The 18,609-nt window shown below is 42.5% G+C and overlaps 1 long non-coding RNA gene across 2 annotated transcripts in view; it reads right to left on the bottom strand.

Moving 5' to 3' along the window:
* LOC127536366 (uncharacterized) overlaps positions 1–18,338 on the bottom strand; it is a 104,651-nt gene extending 86,313 nt beyond the window's left edge. The window contains exons 1-3 of one of the 2 annotated variants that reach the window (XR_007945361.1): positions 18,137–18,338; positions 16,557–16,645; positions 15,992–16,159 (exon numbers count right to left, since the gene is read on the bottom strand). This is a non-coding gene — a long non-coding RNA (uncharacterized LOC127536366). Of the gene's footprint in view, positions 1–15,991; positions 16,160–16,556; positions 16,646–18,136 lie in introns of those variants that run through there. The other variant, XR_007945362.1, reaches the window with a different exon arrangement.
* Between the last annotated feature and the right edge of the window lie 271 nt (positions 18,339–18,609).

Below are 18,609 nucleotides of genomic sequence, written 5' to 3'. Positions count from 1 at the left end.
CATTCCTTGTCTTCCCTCACATCCCACGCCTGCATTGTCCCGGTCCACTCGGTGCAGTTCGCCCCGTCCTCCTCGCATCTGCAGAGCTGGAAAAAAATGGAAGGAGGACACCACAGCCTCCGTAACCAACCATGCAGCAAAGCACAACCACGCACACACCAGCGTGGGCTCAGGCTTGAAAGGTTTCCTTTACTTAGCTGCTAAGATAAGATAATCCTTTATTGATCCCCAGAGGGGAAATTCAGGTATTGCAGCAGCACAGGACAAGTACAAAGATACAAGGGTAGTAGCATGCATTGGGTTCAAAATACATAGTTTTAGGACAAACCAAGGGTGACATATAATAAACAAAATGGGGAAACAATGCTACTGACCAGTAGCAGCAAACAGTATGAGGTATTCACAATGTCGAAAAAGTGTCATCCAGGACAACTGAGCTATGCAGTGCAGTGAAGTAAAGTGACAGTAATATTAAAGTGACAGTGTGAAGGGAACAAGAGTTAAATACAGTAATCAACAGGAGTTATGTACAGTAATTACAGGGGGGTCAGTGCAGTGATGTACTGGGGCCTCCGCTGCTGTTTAAGAGTCTGATGGCGGTGGGCACAAAGGAGCGTCTGAAGCGCTCAGATCTGCTTCTGGGTAGGATGATGCGCTGGCTGAATGATCTGCCCATGTCCCACAGCTCGTCGTGGAGAGGGTGAGAGGGGTTGTCCAGCATTTCCCTGATTTTGTCCATGATCCTCCTCTCTGCCACTGTCTCCAAATTGTCCAATTGAAGGCCCACAACAGCCTTCTTCACCAGTTTGTTAAGCCTGTTGACCTCACCAGTCTTGCTGCCACCTCACCAGCACACCACGGCAGAAAGTCTTCAGGAACCTGCTGCAGACGCCAAACGACCCGAGTCTCCTCAGGAAGAACAACCTGCTCTGCCCCTTCCTCAGAGGGCGTCCGTGTTGTGGGGCCAGTCCAGTTTATTGTTGATGTGGACCCAAAGGTACCGATATGAGTCCACCCTCTCCACTTCCTCCCCCTGGATGATGGGGGGAGGGGCCCTCCTTCTCCTCCGGTAGTCCACAATCACCTCTTTGGTTTTGCTGATGTTGAGCTACAGGTTGTTGCTGTCACACCACGTGATAAAGCTCTCAATCAGTCCTCTGTACTCCCCCTCGTCATCATCAGTAATGCATCCAACAATGGAGGAGTCATCGGAAAACTTCTGAAGGTGACAGGAACCAGAGTTGAACCGGAAATCAGAGATGAAGAGGGTGAAGAGGAAGGGTGCCAGGACGGTTCCTTGGGGTACTCCTGTGCTGCTTGTAACCACCTCAGAGATGCAGCCGACCACCCTGACAAACTGTGGCTGGCCTGTGAGGTAGTCCAGGATCCAAGTTGTGATGTCGGGGTGCAGTTGCATCTCCAACAGCTTCTCCCCCAGGAGGCAGGGCCTGATGGTGTTGAAGGCACTGGAGAAGTCAAAGAACATGACTCTCACGGTGCCCCCAGGCCTCTCCAGATGTGTCAGGGCCCTGTGAGTGAGGAAGATGATAGCATCCTCCACGCTGATGTGCTGCTGGTATGTAAACTGCAGGGAGTCCAAGAAAGCAGACAGCAGAGTCCTCAGGTGTTGAAGAACCAGCCTCTCAAAGGTCTTCATGATATGCGACGTCAGTGCCACAGGTCTGTAGTCATTGAGAGCACTGGGACGTCCTTTCTTAGGTACCGGGACGATGCAGGAGGTCTTCCACAGGTTGGGCACCTTCATCAACCTCAGGGAGAGGTTAAAGAGGTGCTGAAAGACTCCACCAAGCTGCCCGGCACACACTCTGAGGACCCTGGGGCTGATGTTGTCTGGTGTTCGGTCAGATTTTGCTGCCTTGTCAGATTTTGCTACCTTTGCATTGTCTGATGGACGCGTCTATAAATTTTTGCTACTTTGTCAAATTTTGCTGCCGCTGTTTTTTCCTATAGCTTTGTCCATTACAGTTGTTTATCTAATTACAATGACGTTACCATGTTAAAAAAACGAATCTTCTTGCGTCTTCCTCTATTTTTTTTACCAAAATTGTAGGGGAGCATATTTTGATAATACAATCGCCCCCCATCAAATAATGCTCCTAGTACTCAGTGCACGAATAAATCATTAATATTCACCCCCAATACCTCCGTGTCATTAATTCCAGCTAGTTTTGATGTGTTTCATATGTACTTCAGGATGGTAGCGTATTTTGATAGTTCTCTTGCACCCCATCAAATAATGTTCCCCTCAAAAGTCTGAAGCGGGCCTTAGCTCTGCCATGCAAACTTGGCCTGATCCACTGCAATCCTACAGTATCTGGACAATGGTAGGGCACAATCTTTGTCTTGAAGGATGAGTCAGCCATCACAACAAAGTGGTATGGAGTCCAGCAAAGCAGAGAGGGCATTACAACAGCTGAATCCTTGCACAGATGTGAAGTAAATTCATGGTCACATGATGGCTCGGTACACTCTCAGTACACACTTCGCAAAGACAGTTGGAATTGAAGAGTCCAATATGCATACATACATTACAACAGCATGGCTTCAAGGCATAAAAGTAGGTCCTGAACTGGCCTGCTTGCATTTCAATACAAAGACAAAAGACTTGATAAGAAAGTATTTTAATTCTTTATACATTTTGGGAACAAATATGTCTTCCCATTGGCATCCTCATATTGTGTTCTTGTGCTTTTTGAGGCATCTTCTGGCATATGCCTGCTTCTAGTAGTCCTGGCTCAATGCTATATGACGTGAAGCTTCGTCTTTCCTTTGGTCCATTGCCCTCTTCTTTTCATTCCCTACCAGTCCATAAGTTGTCCCATCAGGGAAAACTATGCTGGAAAGCTGATATAAAGTATTAAAAAGAAAGAATAAGATCATGGCATCATGAGTTTCCCCCATTCAATTCAAAGAAACTTACCGGGATGTCAACAGGAACCTGGCTGGGAAACACTGCCTCCCTCCCGTACATCAGCTTAAATGGTGTGAATTTTGTTGTGGTATGGACCTTTGACCTCAAGGAAAAGACTGTAGCCTCCAAGTACACATCCCAGTTGTCCTGCCTGTCATTCACCAATTTTGTGAGGGCTCTAAGGTGTAAAATAAAGCAAAATAAGCAGCTCCATTTGTATCGTTCTTTTGCAGTGCATAAATTATTGATATCGGATAGTATGTCAGTGACTACACATTGGAAAGAAAAGATTAATTGAAGGCATCTAACCACTTGCATGCTAAATGTGCATATTAGTAATAATGGCTGACTGCATTACTTGTCGTCTTCAAACAACTGCACCACCTAATTCTAAGAGTCACTGGCTCTCTGTCAAAAAAAGCTGCAGGAATGAAACTTGCCGTTTAATGTTATGATTGTTTTTTCATCCAGGCCATTTGTCTGGTGATGATAGGCTGCTGTTACACTTCTTTCAATGCCCAGCATCTGACAAAGGTAGTTGTTGAGCTGAAAAAAGAAAAGAAAATAATTTAATGTTAAAATAATACCCACAATGTTGAAAATTCTGGATTAAACATCCACATTAGTTCACGAAAGCCCACATACATCATTGACAAACTCCCTGCCCTGATCCGACAAGATTCTTTGTGGACATCCATGTCTGTAGACTAATGAACAAATATGGATGCCAACTTCTTGTGCGGTTTTAGTTTTAATGGGAAAGCTTCCACCCATTTTGAAAAATAATCGGTGGCTGTGAGGACGTACAGAAAACCATTGCTGGTTTCTGTAAAAGGTCCCATGAGACCAATCCCAACCAGCTCCCAAACATCAGACACTTATAAATTAAAGAGGTTCCTTAATTGGCTCAACATTTATGAAATTCAATGTGCTCCTGAAGCAAAGTAGAAAATATTCACAATAGTATTAAAATTATTAAAAAAAATATAATGTATTGTATGACTGAGGAGTCCAGGGGCAGTTTCAAAAACAGAGTCTTGAGTCTTATTGTATTCTTCTCTACACGTACTCATTTGCAAATTATTAAAAATGGTCTTACAACTGAGGTTTTATGATGGGGTGTCAGTACAGGCCTACATATTTACCTTTATGCACTGTAGTGGCTCTGAGGCTGCCAAAGGTTTGCCAACCCGCTGGCACTTGTCACATTCCAGAACCTAAAAAAAAAAGAAAATTCTATAGCTTTAATAGCTGTTGTAAGACAAAAAATAGAGAATACAACCAGAGAAAAAAAACCATATAAAGACCTTAAAAAAACATACCCAGTTCTCAATGTCTGTACTCCTGCCTTTCCAATAAAACCTCGAGGAAATGGCGTTCCTCATTTTCATGATGCCAGAGTGTCCACCCATTGGGGTGTAATGAAACTCATTGAAAAGTTTCCTGGCATCCTCCTTTCTTCAATTGCCCTTCGCCCTCCAACAAAGAGCTCACCACCTACAATAACAGTTCATGAAAGAAATTAAATCTTTGTACATTTGGCCAACCTATCAATGGCAGATTAGACAGCAATGCACTTCAGACACTCACCCTTTACAGTGAATTTTTCTGAATACCTTCGGAGGTTTAGTTTTTGGGATTTGTCAAACCCAGAAGGGTATGCTCCTTTGCCAAGTAAATTGAAGAGTTCCTCCCACTTATTCTCAATTTTTTCAAACTGTAAGGAACCAAAGAAGAGTGTTTGTATTGAAACCAATTGGTGATTGACATTCAATCCTACAGGATGATGAGGGAAAAATACTTGACAATAGGCTTCACAAAAGGAGTCCAAAAAAGAAGTCCAGTTGCACTTAATTCAACTCATCTGACGGTGCAATACAACTATTAAAATATGCTCCCACCCTGAAGTACATATGAAAGACATCAAAACTAACTGCTGGGATTAATAATACAGGGGTATTGTGGTGAATATTAAGGATTTATTCATGCATTGAGTACTGGGGGCATTATTTGATGGGGTGCGAGTAAACTATCAACATATGCTCCCGCCCCGAAGTACATATAAAACACATCAAAACTAGCTGGGATTAATGACACAAGGCTATTGGGATAAATACTAATGATTTATTCATACATCGAGTACTGGGAGGATTATTTGATGGGGTGCAAGTGAACTATGAAAGTACGCTCCTGCTTAAATCAGACAGAAAAATTGAACTATCAAAATACGCTCCCGCCCCGAAGTACATATAAAACACATCAAAACTAACTGCTGGGATTAATAATAGAGGGGTATTGTGGTGAATATTAAGGATTTATTCGTGCACTGAGTACTGGGAGCATTATCTGATGGCGTGCGAGTGAACTATCAAAATTTGCTCCTGCATAAAAATACCGATAAAACCTCAAAACAAGCTGGGAAAATTACACGGGGCTATGGTATAGGGTGCTGGGACATATAAATTCCAGTTTCACAAGACAAAGTACTTACTAGTTCTCCGAGAGCTCTCCTGTCCTGCTCGCGATGCTCACTCTGACAGGGAGCGAACTCCGACAGGGAGCAAATAATTATGGGCGTGATGTTAATGACGTGGAACGCATGCGCATAGCTGCAAAGGAGCAATTTTCGATGGGTAGCAAAATCTGACAGAACACCGGCCCACTGGCTTTGTTGTTACGGAGTTTGGAGAGTTCCCTCTGTACCTCAATTATATGTGTCTGCAGCCGGATGATGTACGAATACGACCCGCACGAACAATCCCCGCATGAATACGGCCCTACACCTCCGGTAAGTTTAGAGCACTTTTTAAAGAGAGCGCCACTTACCGAAAGCGGCACGAATACGCCCGCACGAATACGGCCCTACCGCAATTTACGTTTTACATTGGCGATTTCATTCAAAATATACTTACAACACAAAAGGATTATTCAAGGAGAATTCCCCGTTCATTTTAACCCCTGTAAGTTTTTCTACAGAGCCGGAGGCTGCTCTTTCTGGACACACAAAGTACTACATCATGTTCTTATTACAATGTCACAAGTTTTGAAAATATTCTTTTTATTAAGATAAAATATTAATGGAATCATCTGTAATGGCCTTTGTGGAGTCTAGATCTAACAGGAAAGAGACAAAACGCAAGGGCAACTCTTAAGACAGATATATATTTATGTTACATGATAATATGACATAAAAATAAAAGCTGCACACACACACAAAAGTAAGTGAAGTCTATGACTCCCGCTGCAAAACGTCTGATCTCACTTCCTCCTGACAGAGACACACAGACATTAATAAGCATAAGTAGATATGGCACTGATTTATCTGACAAACTGTACATATTTCACTTATTTAATAAAATATATTTTATTTGTAACATTTCAAGCCAATACACCTCCTTTGAAATGAGCAGCACGTACCAACTGAACAGTCTGCCTGCTTTCTTCAGGTCTTTTTTATCCTTCCAGAGAATTCCTCCACTTCACTGAACTAGTAGTCAGACATCACTGCAGGCTTGACAAATACTGGTAACACTTAAAGAGGATACATTCACAGACATTGGTACACTTTAACAAAGGTGGCAACTACTTGTATTAGTAAACAGTTAAAAAACAAAATCATTTATTGCATTGTGTAAATAAAAAAATAAAAAAAACAAGACTCCTGATGAATCCAGGTAGAGCATTTGCCAAAGTACGTCCTGAGGGCAACCCAAAGTAGAGAAACAATGAATTTCTGGAACTCAGGAATTCTTTCAAAACGCAGCCAAAAAATGTTCTGTCCACTAATATTACTAACAAAGGCCCTAAGTGAATCTTTTCTGAGTCGGTCTGCAATGATGAGAAAACAGGAACATTTTCCAAGTACCACCAAATGCTGCTCAGCTCCCTTTGACTGGATCATGAAGTCCACCAGTCTTGCTTCCTTTGCAGTGCACTCAGTCTCAGCCTGCATATGGAGTGGAACTTCCTCAGTGACAGCACCCCACTTTGGCACTTTGTAAATGGGCTTCATGGTTCCTTGGAGCAGGCTTCTGCCTTCATTAGTCCAGAAAGCAAACCTCTTGCCATACCTTTCAAACAACAAAATTCATTCAAGATAAACAATGGGGAAAAAGGCCAACACAGTGATGAAAAAAATGACATGCACCAATACTCTCGACAAAGACTGCCATCCACAGTCTGATTAACTTAATGTAGCTACCAGATGCTCTACTGACATGGCACTGATAGTGTAATAGCAGTTTGTAGAAGTGGAAGTGAACCCCTAACTTGCAACTAAAATTTATATACACGTGTTGTTTCAGGCTGTCGTACCCCTCTGTTTGGAAACGCTGCATGAGAAGAAGATACCGCCACTTCCGTACCAAAGGCATGTCCATCTGAAAGCAGTGTGACAATAGAAAGAAAAAACTGAGTTCAAAATGTGTCCTTTCTCTTCCAAATGAATAGTATGTGGCAACAACAAAAGCATTTGGAGAAATCAGTTTCTTCTTTGTGTAAACCTTTTTAAAACTAACTTCCTGGAATTCAAACCCTTGCTTTGTGACAATGGAAAGTGTATACTGTAACAGATAAGATGGAAAACAAAGCATTTTATTTGCAGTGTTGACAGAAGCTTCAACATACTCAGTTTAAAAAATGTGACCTTACCATAAGCATAAAAATCCCACAGACATCTGGCATGGCAGGCCCTAAAATAAATAAAACAGATGAGATTAGACACATAACTGAAAACTGCTGCCTTCTCCATTACATGATTACTTATATATGAAGTAAGCAGTAGTATCAACAGATACAAGAATATAACTCTTGTAGTTCTTCAGTGCTGATGCAAGTAAGCCTACAATGGCTGCCACATGTTTCAAAATCTAAATCTAAATCTCTCCCTTGTTGAATTATGTGCATCTTCAAATTAAGAGAGAAATTGAACATTTTCACATCATTTTGTGAACATAAACATCAATCAAGCTTTATCCGAGAGGTGGACAAATACATTTAAAATGTACTGTCCTGGATTCAGTCTGTGAAATGATGCAACTTCATACAGGCTGTTCAGTAGACGGAGTGAAGGATAAGCCGACATCAAAACTGAATGTTAAATATACTAAGCATCTCAGCATCACAAAAAAATGTGATAATGAAAAGTCTAACTATGAAGTAAATGTACTTTCACAGTTTAATCCTTTTCACAGCAGACATCTGAACTGGTCACAGGTGGAAAAACTAATAACAGAGGTCCATAAAGTTTCTTGGTAAACTATGCCAGAGAACCAGTAGAACACAAACAGTTCTAACAGGAAGAGATCATTTCAACATGCTTTTACCATCTGGTGAAGGGTTAATTAATATGCTGCTTGTAGTTAATTATAATCACCTGGACCTGGGCTGCCAAAATATGGCTAGGACTCAATTAAACAAATTATTAAAGAAGCTAAGCGTTGGTTTTACAGCAGCGGAACTATATAAAACTGGTCGTCTGTGCTAATGAATGACGAACTCAAACATAGCTTGTTCCTCAGTTTAGCAGGTTAAAAACTTTTCTCCGGAAATGAAAACAGCAGAAGTGTTTATAACATTAAACTTTAAAACGTTCTAAATCAATTGTTTATTTGTTTTATCAAGTTAAACTAATAAAACGATTCACAGTTAGTACTCACGTCTTTACCGTTGTCCATCATGGTGATAAATGCTGCTAATGCTTCCTTTAGCATCAACACAATGGGCAACACAAACAACGGGGCCCGAGATGAAGTAGGCGGCACTTAAATTGCCGTCTTATCGGTGTGGTCCAGAAAGAGCAGCCTCCGGCTCTGTAGAAAAACTTACAGGGGTTAAAATGAACGGGGAATTCTCCTTGAATAATCCTTTTGTGTTGGAAGTATATTTTGAGTGAAATCACTAATTTAAAACGTAAATTGCGGTAGCGCCGTATTCGTGTGGGCGTATTCGTGCAGCCTCCGGTAAGTGGCGCTCTATTTAAAAAGTGTTCTAAACTTACCGGAAGTGTAGGGCCGTATTCATGCGGGTCGTATTCGTGCAGCATCCGGCTGCAGACATACACTTCTCCTGTACCTGGCTGGATGTGAGTGTGAGGGAGGGGGAAGGGTGCTGGGTGATGTCAGTGTCCAAGGCGAGTGGGTGGAGGGGTGGTGGTGAACTGTCTGTAGGATCCACTAGCCAGCTGAGGGAGGAGGGCGGAGATGTGTCCATGATGGGGGAGGGGGCAGAGGCAGAGTCTCCAGTCGAGGTGTGAATGGGGGCTGGGGTGGGGTGTGAAGACCCAGATCCACTCTTGCTTCATTTCCACCAAGGGAACCGGATGAGAACCATTGGTTCAAGGTAACGACCAGTGCGGGTCTGCTTCAGGTCTCTTGCTGCCGAAATCCCCATTTGCTTTTCCACCGGCTATGAGCAGAGTTGCAGCAGCGTCGTTGTGTCACCGCAAGACGTCAGTACGTCACTGCGTACGTAGCCGTTCAACAACGTTCGCACTTTACGGAAGCCCACACATGAGCAATGGAGGACCTCTCTGGAGGAGCGGTGTTTCTTGCTGTTCTAATCTTTCTTGCGATCCATGAACAGAATGACGGTCTGATAGCGATCGCCCACCGCCGTCGCCGTGACATTAACCGGCGATTACGCGTAAGACAGGTAATTATGTTTCGATACTTAACAGTAAACGTGCTAGCGTTAGCTTAGCTACTTAGCTTCGACTACGCTTGTATTGATTACAAGAGCAATAAAATGATGAAATACATATGTTTATTTTTTCAGATGTTGTTAAGGTGGAATGTGAGGCGGAGATCGCCTGTTGTCTGGGCACATCCACAGTCATGCTACTGCTGGGACACAATTGTCCCGGATTTCAGCCCGCAACAGTTTGTCCAAAACTTCCGCGTGTCCCAGGAGTCATTTCAGTACATCTGCGACCGGACCAGAGACATCTTGACAAAAAAAGACACAAACTACCGCTTGTGTGTCCCAGTCCAAAAGCGGATCGCGATTGCCATCTGGAAACTGGCAACAGGCAGTGAATACAGGACCATCAGCCATCTTTTTGGAGTAGGCCTGAGCACTGTGTTCAACTGTGTCCAGGAATTTTGGAATGCAGTCATCGATGTGCTTCTTCCTGTACACATCAGGACTCCTGATTCCACTAAACTAGTGGAAATGGCGAATTTTTTTGAACAATCGTTGGAGAGTGCCACAGTGTGTGGGTGCAATAGATGGCAGCCATCTGCCAATAATTGCACCAGAAGCATATCCCAAGGACTACTTCAACCGCAAAGGATGGCATTCAATTGTTCTGCAGGCAGTTGTGGATGGCAAAGGGCTTTTCTGGGATGTGTGTGTAGGCTTTCCAGGGAGTGTACATGATGCTAGAATACTTAAACAGTCACATTTGTGGAACATTTTCTGACACTGGCAGACTGACTCCAGAGCAGCACACATACAACTACAGGCTGAGCAGTGCACGATCAGTGGTAGAAATGGCTTTTGGGAGATTGAAAGGACGATGGAGGTGCCTCCTGAAAAGAAATGACTGCAAGCTGGAGCTTTGCAAGAAAATGGCGCTGACCTGCTGTGTACTTCACAATATTTGTGAGGAACATGGGGATACCATTGGTGAGGAGCTCCCACACAGACATGTGCACGTTCAGCCTTCTGTCCAACCATTGCCTGACCACAGAACTCAAGAAGGGAGTGATGTTAGAGCAGCTTTATTCGAATATTTTAACCATGCTGATTAATGTTTTTCAGGTGACTCAAGACATGCTCACTGTTGATATTGTTTGCATTGAAATACCCACCACTGCTGTTACCATTGCTTCAATAAAGTTTGAGATGAAGATACTTCTATTGCAGGCTTCTATTTAAATGCCTGTCCATCACAACATATCACAGGCTTTCTGCAGGGCTTTAAAAGGCATTCAGTCATTAAATTGAGTTTGTGGAAAGTTTCAATAACTGATGTAATAATGGATTGTAAGATTTGACCCATTTCCAAGTTCCCCAATTTCCAAACCCAAACAGATACACAATTATCTTAATATTGAAAAGTCAATATTTTCAGAAATTTTTGCGAAAATGGCATAAAGAATGTGTGGTGCCAACAATTCACTGTAATGAATTTTCATGCAATGCCAGGCTTTCATTTTTCCTAGAATCAATTCAGTGACTTAATGCTTTATATGGCCCTGCAGAAGCCCTCCTGCAGTTGTGCAGTTCATCTCACTAGCTTGTTGTGACAGTATAAAACATGACAAAACAGGCATCTGTTATCACACTTTTTATTCACTCATTCTTAAATACACACAGAAATTCCAAAAGCACTGCAAACCACAATCACAATTATTTACAATACACAAGAATGACATTGTGCTCATTTTTGGGCTATATGCTCCATAGCACACACCAGCCTCTCAAGCAGTCCCTGGTTGCGTTCAATAGCTCTTGTGATAGCATTGTCTCTTTCAGCAAGCTGAAAATACTGTCTGTCGCTCCGCTCAAAGTATTCGATAAGGTCCGCATTTGGCCCACGCTTCCTTTATCCTGCGTAAAAGCACACAAAGAAGCATTGGCTGTTTGTACTTGTGTCACATTCATAGATGCGCGTTATGAATATGACTTATTACGGTTATTAAAGTTATTTTTCCTTAGGGAACTTTGGATGCTTTAAATGAAAACGTATTGATCATGGCTCGGTGTTAGCATAGTCTAAACAAATCTTACCAGACATGGACCGAGTGGACGCTGGCGAAGGTGTGGACGGTGTTGAGGCTGTGGGCTCCGCTGAGTCTCTGGGCTCTGTCGAGTCTTCCTCTGTCGAATCAGTGGGCTCTGGCGAATGTGTGGGCTCCGTCGAGGCCGCAGAGGGGAGGGATGGGACCAGTGAGCAGCACGTCCTCTGGTCCAGTGAGTCCAATAGCGAGAACTCTTGAAAATGAAAAAGAAACATTGTGTGTAGCACCTTTATTACAAAGCATGTTCTCCAGTAACAGATTTCTAAGTCCTTCATCCATATAATGCCTGAAAGAGTTAGAAGACACACTGTTAATAATTTCCAACAGCGTTAAATACGTGGTTGTATTTGAGGTACAACTAAAAATAAACAAAAAACGTGTATGAGAAATAAATACATTGAATTTCCACATCAGTAAAGTTGAAAAGCCACACAGCAATTGCAATTGTACCCTGAAATTATTATAATGGCTGCGTCGCATGAGCTGTCTGTACTGCAGTCAATTCCATCCATCGTCAGTACAAAAAATCGCTAATATTCTATTTGTAAATAAAAACATGACGAGAAATACAGGGAGTATTGGGCGCGCATCGCGAGGTGCATTTCCGTAAACTACCTATTCGTGGATTATATACAGATTTCAAGACATGTTTAGGACAAAATATTTTACTGCCTTGTTTCGTCTGGATGACCAAGGTTAGCTTATGGCCGTTTTTTGTGGAATATTTTCATCTGTGTGTAATAATGAACCCGGAAATGTGAGTCGCGCTGTGTACGTTGAAGCCGTGTACAAAGGATGGATGGATATTCGTTGTTTTTTGGACAAATGTGTTTATTACCCGCTGTGGTAATCACATCTGAAAGTGGTTTATACCGGTGGACTCATGAGAATCTAAGCTTTCCATCGGCGTATAGTGTTTGTATAATCGCATTTGCAGTTTCAGACATTTAGCAAATTGCTTATACAGATAGTGTACCGCGGGCGGGACACTGAAGCGCAACGGGTTAACACTTTTTTTGGGTCATTTGAACCAGTTTTAAAGCTTGTGTTCATGACAAAGCATAACCAGCACATACATTTGAATTGTAATTACTTTTAATACATTGCAAGTATTGCAATATAGCGCAGTAATATCGTGCAATGACATGCTGCTGCTTGTCTCGCGTTCCACTTGGGCCTTGTGTCTCTCTAGCTTAGCAGCAGCTAACTGGCTAGCAAAAAATAGCCAACCTCCGATCCGACCCGTTTTACATACTACGTTAGCTGGCGTGACGTTCTTAATACTGATGTGCGACTATTGCAGCAAGCACGTTATTAGCAGCCTTACAGCCGATGTTTGAGAAGTAAAACTTACCAGTTTCAGGAGTGGATGTAGACCTCAACTCCACAGAGGCTGAGGCTGAGTTTAAGGCCCCTGACGCCTGGTTGGCCGGCCGGTCTCCTAAAACGGAGTCCAATATATCAAAATGAAGAGTTCTTTTCGGCCTGCCGCTGCGTCCCAACTTCGCCTTCTGGTCTCTATAGTCCTTTTTAAGTTTCTTCAGTTTATTGACCAGCTGCTCCGTTGTACGTATATAACCCTGGCCCTCCATCTCCCTCTGGATGGCTTGGAAAACAGGCTTCGTCCTGTTTGCGCCTAATAACTTAGCCTGACCTTCAGAGGAAGACCACAGCGCCAGGAAGCACTGTCTCCTCTTCCGTCCATTGTTTTATTTTGTTTTCCATTCTATTTTACTGCTAAGTTCTCTCACCGAAACCTGCTGCAGCTGCACTGCTGTGCTGTTCAAAAATGGCGCTTGTGTTTCCGCTGACGGTCGGTCACCATAACCCTGCTCCCAGCCCCTGACGTGCTGGGCTCTCACCTCCATCCACCTCCGGCCCAGTAACGACTTGGGGCCAGTGCGAGTCCCTGTTTTTGGATCCCGGAGGCGGCCCACCGCCTGTCGAAAAACAAAAACCCGGGGGCGAATCGGCCGCCGACTCAATCTTGAACTGGAACAGCCTCTGTCGAAAAGGGGGTTCTCTGAGCTCACAGAGGTGGGGGTTGTGTCGAACCTATTAAAGAATAGGTTCAGCTCAGAAGCAAAGTCTGGGTCTGGGTCTCCCTCAGTTCTGGGTGCAGGTCTGTTGAAGCCTCCCTGCTGAAAAATCTAGTAGAATATATTAGGAAAAACCAGTAAGAACCATTAGGATTCTAATGGGAATTGAAACACCATTAGAAGAAACCATTAGGAACGTACTGGTCCCATCAGGATGTAAAACCGTTAGGCATGTACTGGTCCCATTAGGATGTGAAACCATTAGGAATGTACTGGTCCCATTGAAAACTAAAACTTACTGAAACCTATTGCTGCAACAAAAAATATCTTAACACTGGGCACCAGAGACATCTATGCATGTGTGTAATTATTAACCACGCCAGACGGGTACGTCGGCGGGGTTATTGCATTCGATGCGGTATCTGGCTGCTGAAGTATGTATGTATATATGTATATATGTGGCTATGTCCGGTCTGATATCTCTGCAACCGCTGAAGTCAGGATAATCAAACTTGGCACTGAAGATCAGTCTAAGGTCCCCTGCTCAATTGTGGAGTTACAGGTCAGCAGATCAAGTAGGGAGGGAGATACGTACGATGATCAAAATTGATACATATTGCATCAGTTGTATAGGGAGGACAGGGTTTTCGCCAGCAGAGGGCGTGGTTCTGCCCTCTACTGAGGGCTCATCTAGTTGTGTATGTATTCGGATATTTTCCCCTCTGAATTGGGAACAGGACATATGGGGTGTGACAACTCATTGCAGTTTGTCATTTTTATTTATTTTTTTAAACCAACCAACAACTTTGGCAAAGAAGTATGTGGCGTTGACAGCAGCAGTTTACTGCTTTCCCTAGAGAGAAACAGAAAAAGAAAAATTGTTAATATTTTAGTCACTGCCTCATTCAAGTCATTCAAGACAGCAATTTCAAGAACATTTCAATACTATATGGGAAGTATAGTTTTATCCACCCTGGTCCAATTTTCCCATCCACTTTTTTTGTATTCCTGGATAGCTAAAGCAACACTGCAGAACTTTTGAACCTTCAAATATTCTCTTCCAAGTCTGTTCTGTGGAGCTTGGTGCTGTAACGGAGAGAATGGCCTCTCCAACGCACCCGAAACACCATTGGTGGCCGCTAAAGTGGACCAAAGTAAAATGCTCTGCAGTGCTGCTTGAACAGACTAAGAAGTTTTTTGTTTTTTTTTGTGATCTGGTGCGAAAAGTGTTACACTTAAATATGACGTTTATGTTCTTTATTGCAGTGCAACATTTCTTTAATAAAATCCAGACATTTTGTCTCAAAAGTTTCAAAATGTTTCTTTACTAGTTTTGAAAACCGAGGTTTGAACTAAACCGTGAGTCAAAAACCGAGGTTTGAACCAAACCACAGGTTAGGTGAACTGTTTCAGCTCTACTAAATGAGTGGTGTGATTTTCAGTATTTACAATTGCTCCAGTACAAAGCAAGGGACTGCAGTGTGTATTCTGAATACACTGAAAAAAGCTTTGGACCTGAAGTCCCTAACCACTGCTGCCGAACAAGTAGAGCAAGAGTTTGAACACAATACTCACCTCTGTCTGAGGGCTCCTCTTCCTAATATCACTAATCTTTTCTGATATGGTTCGTCTAACTAGGGCCAGCTGCTGTTCAATGGCCTCCTTTGGTTAGCCCATCTTCTGAAGCCGGTCCCTCAGGCAGTCTGTCACCAAAGACAAAGCATTTGACTTAGCAAACTACGACAAAGCTGCTGTGAGAAATCAATTTAAAAGAAAAAAGAGGTAGGGGTGGGAGGAAAAAAATCCATTCATATAAGAGTCGGGATTATTATCCTTTACAATTCTCAATTCATTCATAATTTTTAAAAATCTATTTTTATTGATGTTCCCTCCGTTTCTCTGCGCGCCCTCACAGGCTTCCGTACACAGAGCTGCAGCAAGCCGAGACAATATGACGCTATGGTCACGGGTCCCCGCATGCAGTTTTTTAATCAATAAAATGAGTTCAAATCATGTATTTTGAGCCGGTGATTTTAATTCCCTCTGCTGCGTGTCGGGGTTCCCTGTAATGCTAATTAACAGTTAATAGAATGACTGTACACTGGAGTGATAGGTCTGTAAAAAGTCCCAGTGATGTTGTACTGTATATCAGCACTCATAGAATGCCTCTCATCCAGTTAAATTACTCAGTTGGAACTAACTGTTGTATAATGGGTTATAAGGCACTTACCTCTTATGACAGCCACTTTTTCTGGGGTCAGGGGACGCTTGGGGACAGAGTCTTGGACCGCGTTTGATTTGGCCCCTGTGACGCTTCTCTCCCTCAGTCCCTCTGTGCCCCATATGCAAACTGCCAACGACTTGCAGAATTGGGAGTTTGATTTTGCCTCCTGCACCCTCTGCCATTTCTCCTTGTTCAGGGAAACTCCTGGGCCAAGTTTGATCTATAAAAATAAAAACAAGTGTTCTGTTAGACCTGAGACTTAAAGGAGAACTCCGGCCAAATGTCATGTCAGCCTCCACACCTTAAGGTCACTGAGTGCTAATACTGGAAAAAATTTGAGGACAATCTGCTATCGAGACTATCCAGACTCCACACACTGCTCAGTGCTCATGCCTACGACAGAAATCTGTAGCCAGCAACATTACAGTATGTGACGGCGCACCAAACTGTGACGACACCCACAGCATTGTTAATACCATCAACATTTTTTAATAACGTTATTAAACGGTATTGCCGTGACCCCGTACGACCCTATTAATAATGATCAATCTTTCAAATGGTATACTACATCCCTTTGAAAGACATTATCAAACCAAAACTGTGTGTGAAATGGTTACTTTTCCTTCTTCGTCCAGCTCTGGGGTGATCACGTCAGATCCTTCCAGACCTGTTTCTCCAGACTGGGGGAGAGACTGTTTCAGGATCCCTGTAGGATAGAATAAAAAATATGAATAACATTCTACACTGTATAAAAATAAACACACCCAGTAAGTAGCACTGTATGAACTCTGAGTTTGGTTGTGGCTACAGTATAGGCCAACCCGGTCTCACGGGGATTCGTGAAACTGTCACGTAAGTTTTAGTTTTGGTTTCGTGCGCACCAACACGATTTCGTCATGTTTTTCGTGCCGCTCACCACGAAATGTTTTTCGCTGTGGTAATCACATCTGAAAGTGGTTTATACCGGCGGATTCATGACGATCTAAGCTGTCCATCGGCGTATACTGCTTGTGTGATCGCGTTTGCGGCCGCCGGACATTCTTGAAATTCCTATGCAAATTGGTAAGTGTACCACCGGCTTATGGTTAGGTTATGGTTAGGGTTATGTTTAGGGACGATGTCATGCAAAATATAGCGTTGGATTCGCCACGGTTTTACATTAAAAATATAATATACACATTCTTTTGAAATACGTTCTGAGTGGCACGAAAAGTCCGCCGTTTAAAATACATTGGTGCGCATTTCGTGGTGAGCGGCACGAAAAACATGACGAAATCGTGTTGGTGCGCACGAAACCGAAACTAAAACTTACGTGACAGTTTCACGAATCCTCGTGAAATCGGGCTGTATAGGCACTGCATCAATTCTTCTCACACTCGGACGAACTGACACTCAGACAAACAGGCTGGATGATAAAGCTGCTGCACATGCCACTCAAACACAAAAGCACTAATTTATTGGCCATGTCCACCAAACTCTGAGCATCTACTTTACATTCCGATCCTATGTAGTTTGGCGCTCACAGCGCTTAGCACCCTTGGCAGAAATAATGCTCTCAGAGCTGACTTTATTTGTTGTAATGAGTTGTAATCTGGTCAACTTTTGGAACAGCCTGATGCTCGTCAATGTCACTTTTCTCACACTGACCAATAAAAATAAAGGAGTAGGCATATGTTACTGACAGCAACACAACTGGAGAGAACACGGAAATATGAAAGGACTCATTTTGTAACCTAGCAACTGTGGCATTCTGAAGAGAGAGCGCTAAGCGCTCTGAAATCAGTTGCTAAAAACCGTGTTTGGTGGACACAGCCCCTTAATCTAATAAGAAAAAAACTTGAGAAGAAACCTAGGGTACTGAGGAGCTGCTCCTGCAAGCGCAGGGTCAGACTTCGTATTGTCTTGAGCTCTTCAGAAAGTTCCTTATTTTTGTCCTGTAATTTTTGGATTTTGGCGTTCTTTTCAGCCAATAACATCTCATTGTCTTTATTTTTTACTTACTACGAAATCTAAAACAGAGCTTCTTTTTTCTCTCTTAAATGCTTACATTTATTATGTTTAATATATAATAGTTAATTAGAGGGGAAGTCCATTTAGTAAACTATCACAACTTAGTTGACCGTTTCATGTCCTCTTTAATCCATCAAGACTAACATGACAAAGATGCAAAATTTGTAAGGCCATAAAGAATGTTTACCTGCCAATTTTAAAATTTGCCCATAATAATAAGAGCCGCTTTCCTCTGGGGTCCTTCTCCAGAGGATTTTATACTGCTTCTTGGCATTGAAGTCATCCAGATTTCGGGGATGGAAATTTTCGAATTCTTTTGTGGACACAGTCTTGCGGACATTGTCAGCAATGTATCGTACATATGCATACATTTTCAAACCTGAAAGACATAAATATTATCAGTACTTTTTCTGTCATATACAAATTACTACTAGACAGAGAAAAATAACAATGAAGAGAGTTAGTTTATAAGCAGTTACGTTTTAGTTTTTTGGGATCCTGAATTTTAGGTCTTCATGTAATGTTAGCCATAATTATGATTGTTAAAATAAATCTAAAGACATGTATTCGTTTGAACATCGTTTGAGCATTTTTATTTTTTATTATTTTAGCAGTCCGACAGGACAAAGATTGATTAGTGATGATCTGCCCTCCTCCCCT

This window comes from Acanthochromis polyacanthus, chromosome 1 (assembly GCF_021347895.1).
Source record: "Acanthochromis polyacanthus isolate Apoly-LR-REF ecotype Palm Island chromosome 1, KAUST_Apoly_ChrSc, whole genome shotgun sequence".
NCBI classification, from domain to species: Eukaryota; Metazoa; Chordata; class Actinopteri; family Pomacentridae; genus Acanthochromis; species Acanthochromis polyacanthus.
The sequence above is the reverse complement of the archived record's forward strand: the minus strand, read 5'-3'. Positions and strand labels throughout refer to the sequence as shown.